General features: G+C 39.4%; 1 protein-coding gene across 1 annotated transcript in view; it reads left to right on the top strand.

Moving 5' to 3' along the window:
• PRLR (prolactin receptor) overlaps positions 1–19,732 on the top strand; it is a 151,122-nt gene that overhangs the window by 88,536 nt on the left and 42,854 nt on the right. The gene's annotated exons all lie outside the window — the stretch shown is intronic.

The following is a 19,732-nucleotide window of genomic DNA, read 5'->3' as shown; positions in this document are numbered from 1 at the left end:
CTTTAGAGGTGTTTCTAGAAGACCTCTGGAGAAAGCAATACTGGATTTGCTCCTGTTTGATTAATTCTTGATGGTGAAAGACATACTGAAATCATTCCTGAGCAAAGTGGCCAACAGTTGTCATAGAAGTAAATAAGAACAACACCTAATTAGTAAGATACAGCATTTTGGGTCACACAATAGCTTAGAGGCATTCGTACAATGTGTTAAGCATAGTTAGGTATAGAAAAATAGATAGCAGGTAGTAGGTAATGAAGGTAATTTTTACAGAGTGGTGATAGTCACTAATTCTGAGAATTGCTGAGGCTCGAGAGAGGATAAGCAACTCGGATAATATTTGATGCTGTAGGATAAAGCGAGAGCTCAACAAGCTTGCCTCCACAAGATAATTTTGTTTACAACGTCTCTGTACCATTACAAAATGCATTCTTATGTATTCATTAAGCTCCTACCTTTTATGAATGCTGATGACATAGAAGGGTACAGAAATCTGCAGGATTTATGGGGGAGCTGAAGTTGGTATCTTAATGAGAAGCAAATCAAGGACTCAGTCTGGTTATTCAGAAATAATAGGTGACTTGCTTTTAAAGTAATTCTATAAAGAGAAAAATTATTAAAAGCCTTCTCATCTGGGGGTTAAAATCATAGGAACAGATCAACAGAAGATAAAACCAGAAAACCAAAAATTAAAAGTTAACAAAAACCTTTCAGTTCTGAGCAAGAGTCACTTCCTCAGATAACGTATCAGGAATAATGCCTAAACAAGGACTTTATGATAGGCGTCCATAGGGAGAACCAAGGCATAAACTGAATATTGACACAAGGTTCTACTTGTGTCAATTGGCAGGAAGAAAGCCACAGTACTGCACTTCAGCCAGGACCTTGGGAGTCAAAAAAGGTTTCTGAATTCAGTGGAGGCTGCTTGAGAACAGAGCCTGGTAAGGTCACACTGTTACTTCTGCCCTTTTTCTTGATGACATATATATATCTACATAGAATTATTTAGTTAAATGGATCAGATGTGTTAGCCTTAGATGTACAAATGGTACTATATGTGTTGATTTTTCCTTTTGTCCTTGAACTGTCTAAAAATAACTTGGGAATTATTTAAGTACCAAGAAGCTGGCAGGTGGACTGCAAGGATAAAGCCCTGCTGCAAGTGTCCATTGGAAACTTAAGCCGTGGGCAAACTACTGCTGATGTAAAATTCCCACTAGTCTAGGGTTATAGAATACTTCTGTATCATGTTATTAACAAAAATCTATATAATCTTTGAATTTGAGTCTTAAATGCAACATTACTCCAAGAAAAGTAACTCCCAGTGTTTAGAATTAAATAAGTTATCTGCACCACAATTTTAAGTATTGGAATAAACAATCTATGTGTTAGTGGATATTACTAACATATTAGTATTACATGTTAGTAATGTCCTCTAGGTTTTGTGTTTAATGAAAAGAGACAGTGGAAAGGAAGGACTTCAGAGGAAACACTTTCAAACACTCTTCAGTCTTTGTTAAGAAGCAGATTTAGGATTAAGTCCACTTAAAAATAATATTTGCAAGTGTGTTTTATTTAATATAATGAAACACCCTGTGTATTAGAAGTAATCTGTTACTTCGCTACTTGGGTTTTTTTTCTTTCAGCTAGACATAGGGTTACATCTTTGTATGTAGGTAATTTCTTTTAAAGCATTTTCCTCAGGCTTATGGAATGAAGTTGGACAAGCAAACCCTGAAAGGTTATCTGAAAACTTCGTATTTATTCAGAAATCAGTATCATCAGAGGGGGGGAAAAAAGGTGGTTTGTTTGTTTTTTAACAATAGTTTGTTCTCAAAAAAACTGTTTGTTTGGCATTTTCATTTTTATGTGAATGTGTTGTGAGACTTCTATTCCTTGCATTAAAGTAACAAATTCAAGTTCATAACTTAAAACTGTCTATGTGAGAAATAAGACTTTTCAATTTAAATAAAGATAAAACCAAGCATTTGCTTTTAAAATCGCAGAACATTTTGAAGCAGCTGAAATGATGAATTGACAAATGTCTGGGCTAAAGCCAGTCTTTGTAGGACAATACCAGAATATCATTTTAAATATCTGAGAACCACAAAACCAAGGGTGATTTAGACACAGTTACAGAAAACCAGGCTGCTAATATGAAACATACTGCCTACAGATCTGAGAACAGTGCCCAAAATTGCTAACACACAGCAACACACAGAGTTGGGTTTCAACATTGTCCTTCATTTTCATAAACACATACAGATTTTAGTAGATGTTTAACTTTTCTCCAGCATTGATTTGCATAGTTATAAATCACTTGTTATTTTTGGTTTTTCAAGTTTTCACACAAGATTTCTTTTTCCAAATGATTTGTTGAGTTCCCAAGTCATCTGTTAATACTGGAGAATGGGGAATCTTCATCGCATAGCAGAACATGTATTCGTTCTCAGATGACTCAAGAATGTTGTGTGTATAGAATCTGAATTAAACAAGAGGTTAATAAAAAGATGCAGGCAGCTATGTACTGTTCAGAGTAACTTAGAAAGTATGAAGAGCTTTTTAACAATTCTTTTAACTGACAAATTATTAAATAAATGCAGAGTAGAATCAAACACTGAAGTATTTTGCACTGATACCAATGTATTTAGAAGTGCAGTAAATCTCATTGAACTTCAATAATGCATATCTTTTGTTGACACATAGGAAACCGGGATTGAAAAGTAGGGTTTAGAAGAAAATTTGCAGCCTCAGTGGATAATAGGTACCTCAGTAGATAATAACACTAGCAGTGAAAGGAAAGCACTTGTGTAGAAGAGGGTCAGCTTTGAAATTCCCCAGGGCAGCTGAGGATCTCAGTCTTTAATACGTTTCAATCACTTGGATACAACAACTAGGAATATGATTATGAAATTTCCACATTATGCGAAGCTCACTCTTAGTATCAAAGTGCTTATGGGAAGAACTAGGTGACCTTGAGTTAGCAATGTAAACAGGATGAAATGCACCAGTTCAAAATGCAAATCCAATGAAATGGAATGCAACTGAGAGTGGACTAATAATAAGAATTACTGTTTCAGCCAGCAGCTCATTAGTTGGAAACACAAGCAAATTGCTTTGGCAAGTACAATCCTAGGACATTTGGCCTGCTTAGCTGAATTATCTGCAGCAGAATCAGAGGAGTGTTAATGATGTTATGCAAAGTTCTAGAGAACACACAAAAATAATTGTGAAGCCCTACTCATTCATATTCAAGAAACATGAATGAAAATAGGAGCACAAGCAAAGAAAGGCTCTATTCTTACTCTTTCAGTAGACTTTCTTAAAAGAAGGTTCTTCAAAACTAGTCTTGTTTACCCTAGCACAAAAATCTGAGAAGGAATCAAATCATAGAAGAGTTTGTGTGGGCTGGGACCTTTGAAGATCACCAAGTCCCATTTCTGCCACAGGCAGGAACATCAAAGCCCCTGCTGAGAGGGGATATTGTATCTCTTGGTCACAGGGAAGGAGGGAATGCCAAAGGCAGGCTATAACAGTAAGGACAGAGAGGAAAAGAAAATGCAAAACTCTTTGAACTATCTGAGCCACAGGAATAAGTAGATAGAAAACAGAGAATAAATATTAATGGGAAATTGGAAGGTTATTCTTTTCCGTTAAAGCAATTATAAGTTGGATCACCTCCCACTACGAACAGTCAGAGCCAAAGAAGTAGTTACTTTCAAAATGTATTAGTTCATTAACAGGCTTATGCAATATGGTTATTCATAACAGCAGGTGGCTTGTTGAATCAGGTGGTTTCTTCCAGGCTCTACACCCAGTTGTTGCCTGTGTAAGGGTGGATCTGTAGCAGACTGGATGACAGATTGCTGACATATTACAGGTCTGCCTTAACTCAGAAATGGTTTTTGAAGACTGAACCATGACACTAGTGTCAGCTCTTTGGAACTGCCTAATTCAGCTATTACTTTGGTAGCCTGCAGCACATACTGTCATTGCAGGTCTAGGCAATGGTTAGGGGTGGTTCATGTATGCAGGGGTATTAGGTTTTCTCACTCCTGAGTTTTTGACATATCAGTGAAAAGTATGAAAGGCTTAATTGTGCCTTTGTGAAGGCAAAGGTGCTGCCTGTGGTGGGAAGGAAGTTAACCCTGAAGATGGTTGGGCAGCACCTGCAGGACAGGTCTGGCCGGTGTTTCCACGACTTTCCCAACTGTCTTTCTCGACCTGTGCAAGTGAAGGTTGTTCCTTGGGAAAAAATGGGAGGAAACGGAAAAGGCAAAGGGGTATAATCCCACATTTCAGGTGCCTCTTCAGAGTCACTGTTGCCTGTATTAGTGGTAATTGCTGCTGAGTTTATAAAGCCCTATTTTATTGACCTTTTGTTTAGGTTAGTACTGGTTACCACATTGGTAATTGGGGCAATTGCCCTCAACTTGCACTTTTCTTTCTATACCTTCTGTCTACCTGCTGAAGGTTTTGTGAGTGTTGCAGAGGGAAGTTACACACTGCATGTGAAACCGCCAAACTAAATAGAGGACTATGCAAGGGAACTGCTATATGTGTTTATGTAGTCCAGCTCTGTGCAATGGTGATAAGCTTTTCACATTGTTCTCTTAGATTCTTACCCCGGTTTTTTATCAGGCACCCAGTAACACTCCTGACTCTGTCCAATACTATGGAAATCTGCAGTGTGCACTGGAGTGGGAGTAGTAATTACATAAACACTTCTGGTGTTTATGCATTTCCCACAGACCTCTTGGAGCCCTTGTGTAATAATTTTATACAAGGAAGAAAACTGCATAAGTATTAATCACGAATCATTAATCAAGCAAGATCCTGCAGTTTGGTGGGTCAGGCAGCTTCCCTGGGTTCTGTACAGGGCAGCTGTAAATGTTTTGGCAAGTTCAGGAAGGGTTGGGTTGGGTGAGTGTGTTGGGTCTGTCTGGGATGGAGTTAACATTCCCCATAGCAGCTCTCAGAGTGCCATGCTTTATATTTGTAGCTAAAAAGGTGTCAGTAACAGACCAGCTCTCTGGCTACTGCTGAGCAGTGCTCCCACACTATCAGGGCTGTCTCTCTGACATAGCCCCTCCAAAGGCCAGTAGGCTGGGGGTAGGCAAGAGGTTGGGAGATACATAGTCAGGACAGATGAACCAAGCTGACCAAAGGGATGTTCCATACCATATGATGTCTGCCTAGCAATAGAAGGTAAGATAAAGGAGAAGAAGAGGGGGCAGTAATAATTAAGACATTCTGTAAAAGGAGGTCCTATTCACCCATTTCTCCCTCGGCTCCTTTATTCCTGTCTACCAGTGAGCATCAGCCTTCTTTGCACCATCTTTGGTGCTCACTGGACCTGTTATGAAGCTGATTTAGCTTACTAACCTGACAAAATTTTTTTGTCAAGGTCATTTCTAGTTTGGAGCTCAAGTGGCAACTGGAGAGGTGGGACCATGTGTCCAGGAGCAAGGAAAGTGAGGGAAGTGAGACCTCCCCATTTCAGCCAAATTGTCAGAATGTCCCAACTGCAGTTTCAAATACATGATATACTGCCCAGCAAGAAACTAGGTAGAGACAGAAGTTTATGATGGTATCAGAGATACATGTGTTCATCATCTGTTCAAGGGCTCAGCCCCACAGTGGCAAAATAAGCCTGATGATAGCAAGGTTCAGCCATGAGCCCAGATGGCCAGACAAGTCCATAGACATGAGGCAGGCTGGGAATCAGCCCAGAAACTTGAGTTCAGTGCTCAGGGTCAGTGTCCAGATCAGTGGGGTGCCTGGCCCAGCACAGGCATAGCTGCAGAACAGCTGCTGTATAGCTCAGGATGGGGCCAAGTATGAGACCCTCAGCTTAAAAGCCACTGCAAAGTGAAATTGGGGAGACATCCACTGAGGCTTCTCAGCAGAGCTTTCTAGAAGAGCTGTCTTCAAAGCTAGACACAAAGCTGGTGCAACAGTACTGAAGCCCAGAAGACAAATACAAATCCCCAGCCAGAGGGAAGGTGGAAGGGATATGCTTATAGCTCTGGCAGCTTTATAAAAACATGCATTAGCTCAGAGCTAAGACTGCAGTGAAGTAATAAATGCTTTGGTTGTGGTGGGGAGGGAATATGTAAAATACTTTATCTTCTAGCATCTACAGTATCTGGTTTTTATGTTCCCCATATTGTAGATAGAGAATCAAATAGTACAGTAACTCTAAACAGCATTTGCTCTCTCCAGAAACAAGACGATGGTCTGTTTGGAGGATAGACATTTTCTTGCAGTTGAATTTACTTAATGCACAGGGACTATAGCATCATTTATGGTATCACCTTTTTCACACAATAAATGGAAAAGTTCTATAAAATTTTGCAGTTCAAATTCAGACTCATAAAGCCTTTAAAAAATCATATGTAAAGAAAACAAGAAAATACATCTCTTTAATAAATTCCAGTTCTATCCTTCACTCAATTGCCATATACAAGACAATGACATGGCTAATGAGTTACGAATAATTCACTACTACATTTAAAGAAGAATCTTGTCTAAAACCAGCTTTACATTAAAATGTTCTGGCATTACCAGAATACTGCACTTGTCATCATAGCACAGTGGAATTATTCTCTTTAATAAATTGAAATACAATACTCGGTCTTTTGCAATGTCTTTTGGTGACCAGAACTCTCTGCTGTCTGAATTTTACTGAAGGTTTTTGTATATTTATTCTGCTTTAACATATTAAAGCTTTGTTTGGTCTGCATTAGATGAGAACAAATTTTTAGAACTCTGACACTGTCACTAAATAAATAATCACATGGCTGTCCATCAGCAGCCCTGACCTTTTCTGTTATGCTTCTAAAGATGAAAACGTATTTTTCTCTTCAAACTCACTATCCCTGTACATGAGATGTGAATGTATGGGCAAAGGTAACTTGATATTCTGAGGTTTTTAAGAATCCTGTTTATGCAAAACTGAAATTTACAACTTCTGAGTGTGGTGAAGATGTTTGCCTCTAATTAGAGGTATGCTAACCTGTGTTTTTCTGCAGTCTTCTCTCTGTTTCTATTCCTCCTCATGTAACTAACAATCAAAGGTTTTCGATCGTTGCCCTTCATTGTCTACCTTAACTCACTCCACTCTACAGTAATGGAATAACCTCACCTCAAAGTTTTGTCAGTTAGGATAGAAAACTTCGAAGTGTGGAATATCTTTCATTAACTTTATAAATGCTTTCAGATAAAGCTAATCTCTCTGGGGATTTGGAACAGCATAGAATCATAGACTGGTTTGGGTTGGAAGGTACTTTTAAAGGTCACCTAATCCAACCCCTTGCAAGGAGCAAAGCCGTCTTCAACCAGATCAGGTTGCTCAGAGCCCTGTCCAATCTGATCTTGAATGTTTCCAGGGATGGGCATCTACCACCTCTCTGGGCAACCTGTGCCAGTGCTTCACCACCCTCTTTGTAAAAATTTCTTGCTTATATCTAGTCTCAGTCTCCCCTCCTTTAGCTTAAAACCATTATCCTTTGTTCTGTCCCTGCATGCCTATGTAAAAAAGTCCCTCTCCAGATTTCTTTTAGGCCTCTTTAGGCACTGAAAGGCTGCTGTAAGTTGTCCCCAGAGCTTTCTCTTCTCCAGTTTTAACAAACTCAACTCTCCCAGCCTGTCTTCACAGGATTGAGATCAGGCTTATTTGGTATTACAGTAATAGCAACAAGAAAAGACCCTACCTAAAGGAGTTGCAAATACCTACTGACTGCTGTCATCCTCTAAATTTACAATCAGATTTGACATGGGCTTATCAGCAGCAACCCTTGCCATGTCTGCAGCTGTTCTCCCTCTGTGTGTAAGCACAATGTGTCCCAGTTTCCAGTTTTATCGCGTTAGGAAAAGAGAATGATACATACAGGACTGCAAAACAATGATCTGTGAAGAGTGCTATGACTTTATGAATATTTCATATGCTTAGCCTGCGAAGTGCAATTATTACAGATTGGATTTTAAGAATTTATTGTGATGTGCATTCATCAAGCTGTACAGGAACTGTGAGAGGAGTGATCCTGAAGACAGTTAAGTGTCTTCTGAAATTAACACCCTCCAAGCAAGCATTTGGGTATCATGCTTACTTTATAGTAATGCACTTCCAGGATTCTGGCAGAGCAACATTGTTGTATAGTCAAGAAAAAAGAGCACTAAATAGAAAAAAACACCTCTTTTTTTTTTAATTAAGAAATGGGGAGAGTGTACTTGTGTGAAGTGTCCTCGTTGGAACAGTCTCATGTCTTGGGGAGGTATCTGAAAGCAGTTGAGGCCTTCCCTGGCTCTCAAGGGAATGGTGGGGCTTAGAGAGAGCAAGTGTGTAAATGGACTTCTTAGGATAAGACAATACAAGAGAAAATGCATTCTTATAAAGAAGCTGTCTAGTCACAGCTCACCAAAACCATTGCTTTTAGAGGATGCAGGTGTTGTCTCAGTGCCTAAGAGGAAAAGGTGAAGCCATAGAAGGAGCAGTCTATTCTTGTACTGAGCAGTCTATTCTTGTACTTGAGCATACTGGTTTTGTTAATCTGATAACACTGAATTTGTTAATCTGATAACACTGGTTTTGTTTTGTTAACACAGTTTTGGTTTTGTTAACCAAGCCTGCTATTTACCTGTTTTGATACATTTACTTAGTTTTGATACATATTTACTGTATCAATAATTACACCTGCTCTTGGCCATCCCAGTAGCTCAGGAGTTGAATTTGTGGATTAAATCCTTATCTATCAAAATCTTTTTCATAATCACTGCTGCACATCTTTGCAAGGTGTTGCGCCTGTGTAGTACAGAAAGTAAATTAGGCAACAGTTTTCCTAAGATCCCCATTCCATCAGACCTAAAACCTGTTCCTCGCATCTCCTTTCCAATCCTAACTATTCTATGATTCTGTATTGTTTCCAAACTTCCCAGGCCAGGGCTTGCATATGCCTCTCTCTGCTCCCTGACCTCCCAGTGGTGATGCTGGGAATTAATGGTTACTGGGACAACTGCTTCATCGTTTGAGATCTAAGCTGCTCAGAGATCAGCTCTGCCCGAACAGGATGGGGACCTTTACCCATGTCGTGGATTGATCAGCAGCTAAGCACCACACAGCCGCTTACTCACTCCCCCCCAGTGGGTTGGGGCAGAGAATCAGAAGGGTAAAAGTGAGGAAACGCATGGGTTGAGATAAAGACAGTTCAGTAGGTGAAGCAAAAGCTGTCACAGAAATCTTGCGTTACTGATAGCAAGATCCACCTAGCACTTGCCTCCCTTTCTACTTCATAATCTTAGCATGTAAGCCTGTTGTATAGGGTGCCTTACTTACTGCCTTAGATGTCCACATTTGGTTTTGTTGTGTCAGCTTGCTGTCTAAAACTGAAAAAGGAGGAGGTGTAGCCTTGCTGAATGCAAAATCAGGCAGTTTCATATTTCTGTGTCTCTGACAGTATTGCTCAGCAATGCAAAAATTGCACCATGTCCATTCCATGGATAAAACAACAGATCTGTAGAATGATGGCAACACTGAGGTCACACTAGCATCTGCAGATAAGACCACATCATTCCTCAGGTGTTGGACTATTAGTAATGGGATAGTAATTTCAAGATGTGGAAGACCTGCTAGGCCTAATTTAATGAATTCAGAATTAGCTATTCTGCATTTTCAGAGCTTTCCTAAGAGTCCTTCCTGATCCAGAAGTGGGTTGGCATCTTTTGGCCACAACATGCTCATTAAAGATTTGGGAAATTTTACCATTGTCAGGCTCTGTTGCTGTAACTGTTCCTGGTAAAAGATGCTCAAGGCCATCTTTGTTCATTGCTTTGGCTGTTGTTGTCCTGACATCACTGCTGCTTTCCATGGAGGCAACATGAACAGATGGGCCAGAGGTTTTGTAAGAAATGTGTAACTACAGATGTTCTCTGGAGAACCCGGCAGAATATTGCATCGTGCTCTGTTATCTAACAAGCTTCCCTAAACCAATTCATGTTCAGCTTTATCATACACTTTGTGAAACACATATTTCAGGACTTCAGAGTCTTTCTGCATGCTGTGATGTTAACTTGTTTCCATGAAGAGGTTTACAGTCAAGACATGAATGTTCTCACCTAGAGACTTCATGCTTAGACTTAGGTCTGCTGTCATATGGTATGTTCTCCTATTCAGATCATGACTTCTTATCAGGTATCTACTGGGTACACTCTCAGGTAGTTTAAGGCCGACTGGTGTTGTCCATAAAGACAACTTAATACAAGCCTGGATACAATTATTGTAAGGCAGAAAAATATTTTGCAACCCAAGAAAAGACAGTAAAGAGCGATGGCCCTTGGTGTTTGTGTCTCTGGGCCCATATCTAAGCTGTTGCCAAGCCTGTGACTGACTTTGGTTAAAAAGTCAGCAGTTTATTGAGGAAAAGGTCTTGCTTAAGTTTCACACCACTATGACTATTCTTGCCTTTTCTTTTACTTTGTCTTGAGACTAAATCTACTCTCTTCACCTCCTGCAAACTCCTCTTTCATCTTCCTCCTTATCCCCATATTTTTATAGCTATAGACAGCAAAAAGTTTGAGCCAGGCAGACAGACTTTTCTGCCCTCACATCAGAAATATTAGTGGACGTGTTGGGTGTAGGTGACAAGGTGTTGGCATCAGGGGGTTGCAGGAGTGGCCTCTATGAGAAGAAGATAGGGGATGCCCGTGCTGGACACAGATCATTCCAGCTGGACCACAATACTCAACAGTCCACATAGGACACAACTGAGCCCATCAGTAACTCTGTGAAATCATTATTTAAGAAAGGTTAAAACATTTCGTGGCAATGTGAAGAGTAAGGGAAAAAGGTGTGAAAAACAAGTGTGAACACCAGGGTCAGAAAAGAAGAGAGGGGGTGCTGCAGGCGTTAGAGCAGGTATTCCCTTGTACCTTATAGAAGAGACCACAATGGGGCAGATACTGGCACTGCAGCAGTTGGAGAACCCCATGCTGGCAAGGCTGGTATTTCCTGAAGGAACTGCAGCCTGTGAAGGAGCCCATACAAGAGCAGGTTCTTCTGACAAGAACTCTGGTCCTTGGAGAACCCACACAGGAGTCCATTTTTTCCTAAAGGTCATTAGCCTGTGGACCTGCACTGGAGCAGTTCTTGAAGGACTGCAGCCCAAGGGCCTGTGCTGGAGCAGGGGAGTAGCATGGGAGAAAAGCAAGGGAGGAAGGAGCAGCAAAGATGAACTAGTGTGTACTGGCCATAATCTCCCACTCCCCAGTCTCCCCTGGACCATTTTGGTGGCAGACAGTAGAGGAGTCAGGAATGAAGAAGTGGAGTTTAGCCTTGGAAGAAAGAATGTCAGGAAAGGTGTTGTTTTATTTTCCTCGTTGCATCTTGTCACCATCCAGAGCTGGCAATACATTCCCCTGGTTGGATCTGTTTTGCCCAAGATGGTAATTGGTAGGTGACACTCCTGCCCTTATGTCATAAGGTTTTTCATCTTATTTCTGCCTTCTACCTTGTTGAAGAGGGGGATAAGAATGGTTGAGTGGGCATTTGGTAGCTGACCAAGGTCAACCCATGATGGTAATAAAAATAAAGGTTTTGCTCCTGTTTTTTTCCCCAGACTTTTTATGATAACCAAGAGGACTTGCTTGGATTTGACACTCATGCTTAGATGCTTAGGTAGCCTTTATTTGTATGAGCTCAGAAAATGCTCTGCCCAAGGCACAGTCTAATGGGGCACACAGTCACATTTGGCTGTACTTGAATGAGATTTTGCCTCCAATAACTTGCGCCAGGAGGGTTTTTCCCATCTTCTTTTCTATAAGTGTTTTGAATTGCTGCCCAGACTTTTCCTGCTAGCATGGTGCTTTCCTGTCAAAGGCAAATGAACAGCTTCCATAAAAGCTGATACTCAGTAGACACCAAAGAACAATATCCCTATTTTCCCTTTTGCAGTCCTTTCTAGGGCAGTTCTGCTACCCTGTGTCTTCTTCCTCTGCTATTTCTAGCATATGCAATTGATGCTGCTGTATCTTCTATAAGACACTGCAGGCCTGCCTTTAATTCAGTTCATGATGTTCACCCAAAGCCAGGACTCCCTTTGCTAGGCAGTGTGATAAAAGTGTTTGAGTGCAGAGATTATGCCTGCAGCCTGGAATGCCTTATAAGAAAAAATGGCATGATATGTCAGGGTCCCTAGCCTCCATCTGAAACAGTTCTTTGGAAGAAGCATGTGGCAAGGCTGCCAGTCCTTGTTGATCTAATCAGCCTCCTCCATCTGGCCAGACAATCGCTGACAGCCTTGCATGTGTCTACATGCTGGCACACATGTTTTTCCTTAGAGACTCAAAGCACATTCAGCAAGCACTGCAATGGAAATACCACTTGAAGAGGATGACTAGGCATGGCATTGAGCTTCTGTCCTGAAGACCTGTGCCCCATCCTTTGTGGCTTCGTCTGGACTCCTTTCAGGTCCATGATCTATTGTGCTGTCTTGGGATCTTTGTCGTCTGTATTAGGTGATAATGAAACAGATTCACTGCAGCTCTGCTCCTGTTTGTGGCTTGCTAAATTTCATTGGACGGATCCTTCCACAGGGAAGGGTATTTCTTTGTGTATACACCTACAGGTTCAGTGGAGTTCAGTAAGCTCAATAGCATCAATATTCTTGCAAGGAGGAGGAAGGGGTGTCCCTGCTAGATGGATTTAGCTAGTAATTGTATCTCATTGTTTCTGAATTGTAAAACTAGATAAGTCAATGGCTAGGAAGATTTTGTTGGAACAATGATGTACTATGGTAATGGAATACCAACAGCTGTGTGAATAGAAGTGTAGCCACTAACCTTTTAGAAGATAGCCACAGTGTATCTTGAAGGCCTTTTTTATTCTTCTCCATCACATTGTTTGTTCCGGTATTTAAAGGGTGGCTACAAAGAAGGGAGTCACATGGAAAAGACAAGGGGTAATGGGTACAAGTTACTCCTGGAGAGATTCCATTTGGATACAAGATGAAATATTTTCACAATGAGAACAATCAGCCATTGGAATAACCTCCCCAGGAAGTGATGAACTCCCCAACACTGGACACTTTTTGGATTTGGCTGGACAAGGTGCTGAGACATCTTGTCCAGATCATGCTTGGCCAAGAAAGGCTGAAACAGATGATCCTTGAGGTCCCTTCCAACCTGGGATTCTATGATTCTATGATTATGGTGATGAAATCATACACTCTTACAAGCTCTGTAGTTCTCCTCAAAGTAAGGACCTCTAAGTCTTCTTCCCCACTCCTCTTCCAGTTGTATCTGTCCCCAGATTTATTATAGTAATAGTTTCTTTATTTTTGCCTTACAGCTGCGTCCAGTCCACCTGTGTCATATAGGCAGTGATGTCCACATGGTACATAGTGTTTTCAAAAACCTGATCCTACCTGCACAAACATCTTAAATAAAATAAAGAAGGTTCTGTACTCCACTTGGTTTCAAGTTGGCTTGGTCTCTAGGTCTGAAATGATGTACTGCAGCATATTCTCCATTGTGCAGGAGGATGCTGTGGAAAGCACTGGGCACTCAAGAGGTTTCACTGTCTGGTTCTCTCAGGGAGTATCTTGGTGTGCAGAAACTTGTCTCTCTTCTCAATGCCAGACACCCTCTGGTACTTCAGATGTAGAAAAAGACTGGGCATCCTCCATTGCTTGCAGGATTTCTCCTATTGCTGGCAGTACAAAATGTTCCCTTTTACATAATTATGAAACTCTCTTGTGTTTATACATAAGCAAAGAATTAGATCCCTTCTGACAATAAGCAGCAGGCTGATGCACTCTATAGATTGTTTTACTGCTCTTCTTTCTTCTTCTTCTTTTTTTTTTCTTAAATCAAAACCTTATCCGGACCCTCTGTAAGCTTCCATTTTAGCCTGACAGACTTAGGTCATTAATCTTTCTGCTGTGGTCTGGAAAACGTCTCCAGACTTGTTCCCAGATGTTTTGTTCACTTTCTTATCCAAAATGTGCACCCTGTTGACGAATCTAAAATTTTAACCCAATCATGGGCACTCTTTTTTCACAGTGGCATTATAAAACTGTGTGTTCTACAGATCACTTGCAAACTCAATGCATAAATAGCTTTACGAAATCATTAAACTTACCAGTTTTAATTTTCCCAGCTTGTCTGCTAGATTTGTCCATCACCACTACTACCACCATGCAAACACATACTGGTTTTGTTTTCACATTAGTTTTTGTGTCTGCAGGGAGTAAGAGAGGTAATTAGCTTGTATTGGAGGATGAAGACTACTTTTAATGAAGGCAAACGTATTTACTGAAGAGGTCCATTGGAGCAAAGGCATAGCCCCCATCTTGGAAACCTCTCAAGCTGCAATTCAGGCAGTAGCTGTTTTGCTGTGTGCAACATGGAGTCTACAAGATTTCTGCATGCCGTAGTGTGGGCCACAAACATACACACTTAGAAGTCTGAAGTAAAAACTCTAGGTTGTCTGTGATCTAGAAGTGTGTTTGTCTGACAGCTGGACCCTGAGAAATGTTGATATCTTGTGTTAAAAAAGGAAGGCTCCTCTATTTTTAAATACTTAACTCTTATTTGCACTGCTTTTTACTTTCATTTACTGCCCTGGACCTTCAGAAAAATGGAAACTATTTTAGAATGCTTTAAGGAAGGACCCTTGTCTCCGCATCACAGCACCTCTGCTGCATTAATGGCTTTTAGAAAGCTAAACGTTCCAAGTAATGTGTAAATGATATATGACACGCTATTCCATCTTTTTGGTTGCTGTAGCAACATCACACTAAATTACGTATTAGTCAGTAGTCCAGGCCAGCAACTGTCTTGTTTCTAGAGCATGGTTTACACATTATGAAGACTATTAGAAACAAATGCTAAAACAGATAATTGACTATAGAAGCAATTCCACTAAAATGTGCATGAGAAAGCATTACATTGATTTGTTTTAGAACTGAATCTGTGTACTAAGCTCTGTATATAAACCTTTCAAATTTCCCTCACATCCTCTTTTGTCCATGCAAGTACATACACCATTTTTATATGCATGCAATGAGAAAAAAAGCAAGCATGCTTCAAAGGCAGGTAAAAACTGAGAACTGGAAGTTCCTTGTGATGACCCATGTATCTCTGCCCTACAGCTGCGATACTCATTCATATGATGCTACTGGATTTGAAGTGTTATTTTTATTCCTCTGTGTAGTATGAAGACAGATTTCAGCAAAATCAAGTAGAGAGATTATATCTGAAAAACAGCTATCAAAACACCCTTCCTATGAGAAATAATATGAAATATTAAGGAGCTCTGGTCAGGAAATTGAAAGTAAAATTTTAATGTTTAAATGAGATCTAGATAAGGGGTAATGAGTTATAAATTCTGGTGTGAGCAAAATACACGTTTTTCACAACTTTGCATATATTTTTAATACGTAAATTTGTGCATTTATTTTTATTATTATAGAAGAGTCTAATCAAAAAACCATGCTAGTCCAGATCTAATTGTTACAGAAAAGGGAAGAATACAATTTCAGAAGTCTCCAAAATAATAATACAATGAAAATTGTTGTGCATATAATGCCTAGATTCTGTCTCTTTTTCTCTGCTCATCTTCTCACTGCCTCTGCCTGCTAAGGTAAACAATGCTAGTCTGCCCCAAGCACAAAGGTAGGGTGAGCATCACAACAGATCATAAGTGCTCCACATCTTTCAGTGAGAGGAGTGAAATGATGATGCTGGGGTTACTTGCTCTTTTTTCACTAGGAGGAATATGATATTGGTGTTCATGGTTTCTTTGTCCCATTCTTTAGGACAGGCTCTGAGCCTTTTTTATACGTTTGCTTTTTATTCATTGAATACATTGCATCCAAGTTTACTCTACTTACAATATTTTGGATATTGTTCTTCATTACCTTCATTTTGCTCAGCTCAGTGTAGGCATTCCTTAACTCGCCACTGGTGAGTTGGTTGTAGCCCCTGGATTTCTAGTGTCAGCTTGTTTCAATTTTCTTATCAACCCATGCCTGAACACCTCTGCAGTGCATCCTGTGTCCCTGTTCTCAACACTTCCGCTGTCACACTAGGCTTGTATTCCTCTCCACTGTATCATTATGCCATTATTAAATATTTCATCATATCAGAATAACTACGTTTACTCTACATATTTACTCTAAATAAAAAAATACAGTTATACCATACACAAGAGAAAACTAAAAGTAAAATAAATTAGGATAAATATTACTACGTTCCAAAAGAGTTGCAAGCAGGCCAAGAAAAGTTCAAAGTTGGCCTGACAAGCCTCAGTGCTGTGAACTGGCAAAGCCAGTACAGTCTGAAGACCATCACTAGCAATGGCAAAAGTGTGTCTACAGGTGCATGGGGCTACAGTAGAGGATGGCTACACCTTTGAAGAAAAATGGACTTGAATCCGAGACATACTTTTATCCTGCACCACAGCATGACAAGCATCAAGGTGCCATTATTTAAAGTATCTGTAAGCACAGTTAGAGAAATAGAAGTCTCACATTAAATCAATGTCTGGAAGACCAAACTCTTAATTTTTCAGTTTGCTGGTCAAGTAAATGGAAGATAACTATGGCACATAGTCAAAGTGTTGCCATTCTTGATAGCAAAGAATTGAAGCTGTTGTTCATTTTATAAACTTTTACATAAATAATCCATCCATAATTAACTTTTGTGAATGACAGTTCATCAGAATAAGAAAGAGGTTGATGGTTTGACCATCAAATAGAAAATAACTTGGTTAGATTAAAAAGCTGCTTGAAATTCCACTCTAAACACATACAATTTTACTTTCAAGGATGACCCTGAATGTGTTGATATGGGTGCAGCCTTCAGATGACTTGTTTCATAACTTCTGAGGAATTGTTCTCATTTCTTGCATTGCATTTTTATTCTTGTTTGAAGATCATACTTACTTGCTAGAATTATTCCAATTAAAGTTAGCGCAAGTGTCAGTGAGATCAAAGGGATATTTTCGGCCTTGTAGCAAACACCATGATTTTTTGTTTCTCTTTAATCATGCAAGTTTTATGTGCATTGCATTTAATAGAAAACCTATTTATTTGAATTTTTGTTGCATTTTTCCCACTGAAGCAGAAGCTCCTGGCTGGAAGTCAGGTGTACCATGTGTACCTTCAGTTAATATTAAATTCAGTGAGAATTCTCTGTATATACTGGTCTGAATGTGAACAGTGCAGAGCAAAAGAAGATATCATGTATGCATAGGATTGTTACACCAGGTAAAATAACTCAATAATTAACTTAGACAACTGCTTGCCATATTTTTGTTACTGGTCGTTGTTAGAGAGAATGGCTTAGATGAGCTTTTGTCTAATCAGAGAAAGCGCAGTGATTTACAAAAGAAAGATGTATGTGGTTTTTATTTTCCCCCAACATAGTATTCTTAAGGGCCTGATTAAAACAAAAATAAGTTCAGTATTGCACATTCTTTACACCTTAACTATAGAGTCTAGTTGACTTAATTGCCTATGCTTACCAGCTACTGGTGTCATTTCTGTATCCCACTTCTCCCAGTGGAAAAAAAATAATGACCTAGCATTTACAGACACTGAAAATTTTGAACTAAAAATGAGAAATAAATCAAATCAATGCTTTGCACTATAAAAGGGAAAACTGAAGATACCAAAGTCTTATCTTTTGGAATTTGTCTTCTGATGCAAGCTGGAGTTCATTTTCGTGATTCAAGTAATATTTTAGTGCCAAATTTTGTCATTAAAAGTGGATCCTGGCAATGTTGTGGAAGAAATAATTCTGTAAATGATAGGGAGTTTCATCTTGGATCTAAAGAAATTGAATATAACATATTCACTGTATATGTTCCCAGTATTCGGTTTGGGTTTTTTTCCTATTTCATCTTCAGTTGCCATTTTTTATTCTCAGTAACACTGATTTTGACAGCAACAGTTCCTGTGGACAGTTTTGCAAGTTATGTAAGTAGTCTTACATTCAGCTCAGGCTTCTTGCACTGTCACAAGCATGTTTGAGCTTCACTTAGTGTAGCCACTATTCTGATGTAAGAGCATGTTTGAGCTTCAATTAGTGTAGCCACTATTGGGATGTAAGAATACCTCAAAACCAACACTTCTTTCATCAGGAGCAGTTGTAATATTTAGCTTACTTAGAAAGAGAGTGGGCAAAAAGGAGGATTTGTATTCTTAACACAGAACTAGGGAATAAATATCCATTGTTCAAATGTACTATTAATAAATAAACAGCAGTTGCTTTCTTGGAAGAAAGGTTGTTAGACATTTTCAAGATGTATGCATTTCAGCCAAGCAATATCATAATTAAAACTTTGCTCCTTCATATCTTCATCTTTATCAAAGATCAGATTTCCTGATCCTGCATCATACCAATCTTAATTATAAGTATACTAGACAGGATCCATATTTTTCCTGGTAATCTCATTAATAGGTATCAGTATAATCAAGCAGATTAGAAAAGGTTAATTATCTAAATTATTATTTGTCATTTTAGAGAGTTACCAGGGACCAGTTAACTGGCTTTAGTCAAGGTAATAATAATCTTCTCTAGCTTTCATAATTAATATGCTATTAGAATTAAATATAAGATCCAGAGAGTTGGAGATGGTTGCAAGCTTGTGGAAGGTATCAGAAAGAAGCAGGTAGAAGCTACAGTGCAAAACACTGTATGCCTCTAGTGCGGTATGTTACCTTGAGGCAGGAAGAGTCTGCTGAACCATTTGTGACAGTTCCAGATGTCTTTAGGTGCCTAGGGTGGCACTTAGGTAAAATCAAAGCCTACAAATCCTTTATCTTCAAAATCTGGCAGGTGCTTGCATTTTGATTTTGAAATTTGCATAGATACTTAAGCTTAGGCTTCTGCATGTGTGCCATTGTTGTACTAGAAAGACTGGCTTTATTCAGCATGCTGAAAACATGACAAATTCATACCAACAATATGGCTCCTTTTTTTCCCAGTTACAAAATTCATTCTTTATTTATGTGTGCTCCTGACTGAAAATAATTTATCATATCCTTAAAGTTTCCAGATCAAACTTTGAGTTCTATTTGCAAAAGTGTAAAAATAATAGAGCACCATTCTCCTCCTTCATGTGCCAGACCCCATGAGGTCTTCCTATGGCAGTCCCAGCTGCCTCGCTAACCCCCACTGGAGATCTCTTCTTTTTGATCAGCATTAACAGCAAAAGCTGCAGGAGCAGCTTGACTGGTGCCTCTATTCATCTGCTGAGTCTCTGTTGCCTTTGCTGCAGCTCTTGTACTTGCTGCACAACCTGTAACACAGTGAAACAAAATCAACACTTGGGATCTGAAGTCCACAAAACATTTGGACAAGTGGAAACTGAAATTTATTATTTAGGCTCAAACCTAATTAGTATCTCTTCCTCTTCAAGAGTGCGTAACATTTGCTTTGTCAGCCAACAGAAGCTCCTTGTTTCATTGGTATTCTTCTTAAAGTGGTTGTTAATTTAATTGAAGCACAGGTACGTATTCAGTATTAGTAAGTCCTGGTTCATCTCCTATTTTGGATCTTGTTTAAATAAAACCAAGGTTAAGAGGATATTCACAGACATTTACCAAGGATTTTAGGAAGATAAGTCATCCAATGACTGGAGTATTTTGTCTCTTTAATTAACCTTTTTTCTCTTAGCACCTTCCCGAGGGTTTTTGCTTTTCCTTCCCATATGCCAGCTCTCTGCACAGAAAAC

Source organism: Melopsittacus undulatus, chromosome Z (genome assembly GCF_012275295.1).
Source record: "Melopsittacus undulatus isolate bMelUnd1 chromosome Z, bMelUnd1.mat.Z, whole genome shotgun sequence".
Taxonomy (NCBI): domain Eukaryota; kingdom Metazoa; phylum Chordata; class Aves; order Psittaciformes; family Psittaculidae; genus Melopsittacus; species Melopsittacus undulatus.
Note: the sequence above shows the minus strand (reverse complement) of the source record. Positions and strands in the feature narration are given on the sequence as shown.